The sequence below is a fragment of the Oncorhynchus masou genome, chromosome 8 (genome assembly GCF_036934945.1).
Source record: "Oncorhynchus masou masou isolate Uvic2021 chromosome 8, UVic_Omas_1.1, whole genome shotgun sequence".
In the NCBI taxonomy this organism is placed as follows: Eukaryota; Metazoa; Chordata; class Actinopteri; order Salmoniformes; family Salmonidae; genus Oncorhynchus; species Oncorhynchus masou.
This window is the reverse complement of record NC_088219.1, coordinates 11,621,009-11,627,889: the sequence shown is the minus strand read 5'-3', so window position 1 is coordinate 11,627,889 and position 6,881 is coordinate 11,621,009.

Here is a 6,881-nt window from a genome sequence, read left to right as displayed (position 1 = left end):
GATATCATCAGGTATAATCGTCTAATGTCCATTGCTCGTGTTTCTTGGCCAAAGCAAGTCTTTTCTTCTTATTGGTGGCCTTTAGTCATGTTTTCATTGTAGCAAATCATGAAGGTCCAATTCACGCAGTCTCTGAACAGTTGATGTTGAGATATTTCTGTTACTTGAACTCTGTGGAGCATTTATTTGTGCTGCAATTTCTGAGGCTGGTAACTCTAATGAACTTATTCTCTGCAGCAGTGGTAGCTTTGGGTCTTCCTTTCCTCTGGCGGTCCTCATGAGAGCCAGTTTCATCATAGCGCTTGATGGTTTTTGCAACTGCACTTGAAGAAACTTTCAAAGTTCTTGATATTTTCCGGGTTTACTGACCTTCGTGTATTAAAGTAATGCTGTTCTTGCCATAATATGAGCTTGGTCTTTTACCAAATAGGGCTATTTTCTGTATACCCCCTACATTGTCACAACACAACTGATTGGCTCATATGTATCAAGGAAAGAAATTCCACAAATTAACTTTTAACTTTTAACAAGGCACACCTGTTATTTCAAATGTATTCCAGGTGACTAACTCATGGAGCTGGTTGAGAGAATGCCAAGTGTGTGCAAAGCTGTAGTCAAGGCAAATTGTGGCTACTTTGAAGAATCTCGTATGAAATATATTTTGATTTGTTTAGCACTTTTCAGGTTACTACATGATTCCATGTGTGTTATTTCATAGTTTTGATGTCTTCACTACTATTCTACAATGTAGAACCCTGGAATGAGTAGGTGCCCAAACTTTTGACTGGTACTGTATGTAAGACTGTTGTTCATTGACTTACAGCTTAGCCTTCAACATCACAAGCTCTGGGTCCTGGGTCTGAATCCCTCCCTGTGCAACTGGGACCACGGGCCTCGTTTTATCAGTCATGTGTAGGCACAAATCTGTGTGTAAATCATGAGTAGTTTCATTTCCACACAAAGTGTAAGATTTATCAATATGAATGTTTTCTTGAGAGTGTGCCATGTGGTGGAATCAGGCAACTGCTTGTCAAGCGTAGTCTAGTGAATGGGAAAAATACAGCGCATTTGGAAAGTATTCAGACCCCTTGACTTTTTTCACATTTTGTTACATTACAGCCGTATTCTAAAATGGATTAAATATCCCCCCCTCATTAATCTACACATAATACCCCAAAATCACAAAGCAAAAACAGGTTTTTAGAAATATTTGCTAATTTATTCAACATAAAAAAACATACCTTATTTACATAAGTATTCAGACCCTTTGCTATGAGACTCGAAATTGAATTCAAGTGCATCCTATTTGCATTTATCATCCTTGAGATGTTTCTACAACTTGATTGGAGTTCACCTGTGGCAAATTCAATTGATTGGACATGATTTGGAAAGGCACACACCTGTCTATATAAGGTCTCACAGTTGACAGTGCATGTCAGAGCAAAAACCAAGCGATGATGTCAAGGTACAGGATGTAGAGTGAAAGGCAGGATCGTGCCGAGGTACAGATCTGGGGAAGGGTACCAAAACATTTCTGCAGCATTGAAGGTCCCCAAGAACACAGTGGCCTCCATCATTGTTAAATGAAAGAAGTTTGGAACCACCAAGACTCTTCCTAGAGCTGGCCGCCTGGCCAAACTGAGCAATCGGGGGAGAAGTGCCTTGTTCAGGGAGGTGACCACCAAGCCGATTGTCATTCTGACAGAGCTCCAGAGTTCCTCTGTGGAGATGGGAGAAACTTCCAGAAGGACAACTATCTCTGCAGCACTCCACCAATCAGGCTTTTATGGTAGAGTGGCCAGACAGAAGCCACTCCTCGGTAAAAGGCATATGACCACCTGCTTGGAGTTTGCCAAAAGGCAACTAAAGATTCTCAGACCATGAGAAACAAGATTCTCTGGTCTGATGAAACCAAGATTGAACTCTTTGGACTGAATGCCAAGCGTCACATCTTAAGGAAACCTGGCATCATCCCTACAGTGAAGCGTGGTGGCAGCATCATGCTGTGCGCATGTTTTTCTGTGGCAGGGACTGTGAGACTAGTCAGGATTGGGGGAAGATGAACATGGATAAGTACAGCGAGATCCTTGATGAAACCTGCTCCAGAGCACTCAGGACCTCAGACTGGGGCGAAGGTTCACCTTCCAACACGACAATGACCCAAAGCACACAGCCAAGACAACGCAGATGTAACTTTAGGACAAGTCTCTGAATGTCCTTGAGTGGCCAAGCCAGAGCCCCAATCGAATACCTCTAGAGAGACCTGAAAATAGCTCCAGTTGCAAAGAAGATTGAGAGAAACTCCCCACATACAGGTGTGCCAAGCTTGTAGCATCATACCCAAGAAAACCCGAGGCTGTAATCACTGCCAAAGGTGCTTCAACAAAGTACTGACTAAAGGGTCTGAATACTTATGTAAATATGATATTTCAGTTTTTATATTTAATGCATTTGCAAAAAAAAATCTAAAATCCTGTTTTTGCTTTGTTATTATAGGATATTGTGTGTAGATTGATGAGGGGAAAAACACAATTGAATCCATTTTAGAGTAAGGATGTAACATAACAAAATGTGAAATAAATAATTCAATCATTTTTCGATTTCATTGTATTTCCATTGTGAATTCAAGCAACCTATCTTGACAGACTATATCATATAATTTGACCACATTGGTGCATTTGTTACAATAATAATCCACATAAAGTACAGTAATCTGTTAGAGACCTGTAGGAAAGTGAAACCATTGTAGACATACTATAAAAACTGAGATGATGGGAAATTGAATGAGAGATGGTTGATCTTGGTCTATTGGAAGGTTTGTCATGCTTCATTTAGCAGAGAGCGGTTTTAGAGACAGGTTTGTTTTTTATAGGTAGGACTTTTTTTTGCAGAAAGTACAGATTGGCTCCTCAGATATTGTTTCTCAAAACCAATCTCATAATATTTGCGAGGACTTAAAACCTACTTTAAGAAGACAAACACATGCCTTTTAGGTGCATATCCAAGTGCTATCCACCCTGGGGTTTTTGGTAACGGGCACTTCTGGTATTTGGTATATTATTAGGACTCCATTAGCTGTTGCGAAAGAGGCAGCTTCTCTTCCTGGAGAAAACATGACATAATACAGAACAGTAATTGACAAGAACAGCTTAAGGACAGAATTACATACATTTTAAAATGACCCACACAGCCTACATATCAACACATACTGTACACCCAAAATATCTAGGTCAAATAGGGGAGAGGCGTTGTGCCATGAGCTGTTGCTTTATCTGGTTTTTTTAAACCAGATTTGCTGTTCATTTGAGCAATATGAGATGGAAAAGGAATTCCATGCAATAATGGTTCTATATAGTACTGTAATCTTTCTTGAATTTGTTCTGGATTTGGGGACTGTGAAAAGATTCCTGGTGGCATGTCTGCTGGGGTAAGTGTGTGTGTCAGAGCTGTGTGTAAGTTGACTATGGAAACCATTTGGAATTTTCAACACAATGTTTCTTATAAAATGAAGAAGTGATGCAGTCAGTCTCTCCTCAACTCTTAGCCAAAAGAGACTGGCATGGATAAAATGTATATTAGGCTTCTGATTACAATGAAGAGCAAGACATGCTGCTCTGATCTGGAACAGCTTCCGCTTAACTAGGTCTTTCTTTGCAGCACTGGACCACATGACCACAGGACAATAATCAAGATAAGACCAAACTAGAGTCTGCAGCACTTGCTTTTTGAAGTGTTGTATATTCCCCATGGGCTGTAAAGGGATGAATTTGACCCTGTATGGTTTCAAATTAAAATAGCTACGGTCATGCACGAGCACTAAGGCTGAGAACAATTCGTATGTATCAATGGTGATCTCCTATCAGTGTGTGTATAATGATGGTAGGATTGTTTGATAAATAACAAGTTTTCTATGCATAAGAACATTCTAAATTCCGTTCGTAAGTTATAGTTTTTACACAATATTGATAAATGAGGCCCCCAGACTTCCTGGCAGGCCGACCCCAGGTGCTGAATGTAGGCAACAACACCTCTACCACACGGATCCTCAACATGGGGGCTCAACAGGGATACGTGCTTAGCCCTCTCCTGTACTTCCTGTTCACCCCTGACTGTATGGTCACACACGTCTCCAACTCAATCACCAAGTTTATTGAAGACACTACAGTGTTAGGCCTGATTACCAACAATGACGAGACAGCCTACAGGGAGGAGGTGAGCGCCTTGGGAAAGTGGTCCTAGGAACATAATCATGGATCATGGACGACAGGAGACAGCAGAGAGAGCACAGCCCCATCCACATCGACGGGGCCTTAGTGGACAGGGTCAAAAGCGTCAAGTTCCTCATCACTGAGGACCTCAAATCAAAGCTTATTGGTCACATACATGTGATTAGCAGATGTTACTGTGGGTGTAACGAAATGCTTGTGCTTCTAGCTCCGACAGTGCAGTAATATCTAACAAGTAATATCTAACAAATTACACAACATATACCCAATACACACAAATCTAAGTAGGAATGAATTAAGACTATATACATATGGACGAGCAATGTCAGAGTAGAACGGACTAAGATACAGTAGAATAGTATAGAAAACAGTATATACATATGAGATGAGTAATGCCAGATATGTAAACATTAAGTGAATGAGATACAGTAGAATTGCATAGAATACAGTATATACAGTTGAAGTCGGAGGTTTACATATACTTAGGTTGGAGTCATTAAAACTAGTTTTTCAACCACTCCACACATTTCTTGTTAACAAACTATAGTTTTGGCAAGTCGTTAGGACATCTACTTTGTGCATGACACAAGTAATTTTTCAAACAATTGTTTACAGACAGATTATTTAACTTGTAATTTTCCAGTGGGTCAGAAGTTTACATACACTAAGTTGACTGTGCCTTTAAACAGCTTGGAAAATTCCAGAAAATTATGTCATGGCTTTAGAAGCACTGATAGGCTAATTGACATCATTGGAGGTGTTCCTGTGGATGTATTTCAAGGCCTACCTTCAAACTCAGTGCCTCTTTGCTTGACATCATGGGAAAATCAAAAGAAATCAGCCAAGACCGCAGAAAAATATTTGTAGACCTCCACAAGTCTGGTTCATCCTTGGGGGTAATTTCAAAATGCCTGAAGGTAACACGTTCATCTGTACAAACAACTGTACGCAAGTATAAACACCATGGGCCCACACAGCCGTCATACTGCTCAGGAAGGAGACACGTTCTGTCTCCTAGAGAAGAACATACTTTGGTGCGAAAAGTGCAAATCAATCGCAGAACAACAGCAAAGGACCTTGGAAGGTGCTGGAGGAAACAGGTACAAAAGTATCTATATCTACAGTAAAACAAGTCCAAATCGACATAACCTGAAAGGCCGCTCAGCAAGGAAGAACCATTGCTCCAAAACCGCCATAAAAAAGCCAGACTACGGTTTGCAACTGCACATGGGGGCAAAGATCGTACTTTTTGGAGAAATGTTCTCTGGTCTGATGATACAAAGTAGAACTGTTTGGCCATAATGACCATCATTATGTTTGGAAGAAAAAGTGGGAGGCTTGCAAGCTGAAGAACACCATCCCAACTGTGAAGCACGGGGGTGGCAGCATCATGTTGTGGGGGTGCTTTGCTGCAGGAGGGACTGGTGCACTTCACAAAATAGATGGCATCATGAGGGAGGGAAATGATGTGGATATATTGAAGCAGCATCTCAAGACATCAGTCAGGAAGTTAAAGCTTGGTTGCAAATGGGTCTTCCAACTGGACAATGACCCCAAGCATACTTCCAAAGTTGTGGCAAAATGGCTTAAGGACAACAAAGTCAAGGTATGGGAGTGGCCATCACAAAGCCCTGACCTCAATCCCATTGAAAATTTGTGGGCAGAACTGACAAAGCGTGTGCCTACAAACCTGACTCAGTTACACCAGCTCTGTCAGGAAGAATGGGCCAAAATTCACCCAACTTATTGTGGGAAGCTTGTGGAAGGCTTCCCAAAATGTTTATCCAAGTTAAACAATTTAAAGGAAATGCTACCAAATACTAATTGAGTGTATGTAAACTTCTGACCCACTGGGAATGTGGTGAAAGAAATAAAAGCTGAAATAAATCATTCTCCCTACTTTCAATTCCAATCAAGGTGCTCTATTGGCATGGAAAACATGTGTTAACATTGCCAAAGCAAGTCAGGTAGATAATATACAAAAGTGATATTATCATTCTGACATTTCACATTCTTAAAACAAAGTGGTGATCCTAACTCATTCTTAAAACAGGGCATTTCTGATAGGATTAAATGTCAGGTATTGTGAAAAACTGAGTTTAAATATATTTGGCTAAGGTGTATGTAAACTTCTGACTTCAACCGTACATGTGAGATGAGTCCCTTCACACCGACAGTGTGGTGAAGGAGGGGCAACAGCAGCTCTTCAAACTCTGAGGCTGAAGAAATTTGGATTGACCACCCGAGCCATGGTCTGTTCACCCCACTACCATCTAGAAGACGGAGACAGTACAGGTGCATCAAAGCTGGGACAGACAGACTGATAAACAGCTTCCATCACCAGACCATCAGACTGTTCAACAGCCACCACTAGACTGCCTCTGCCTAGTGCCCTGCCATCTGCCCATTACCCTACTCTGCCCCTGTCACTGTCACCAGCCGGCTACCACCGGGTACTCTACCCTCCAACATAGGGTCTGAAGCTCTATGTCCATAGTAATTGAACACGGATCACTTCAATAATGTTTCCATACTATTTATATATCTACTGCTGTCCTAAATGTTTTCTTTTTTCTTTTCTTTTTTATTAGAGTGTGTTTATCGACATTTACTGCATTGGTTGATATGAACTAGGAACATAAGCTTTTGATGTTC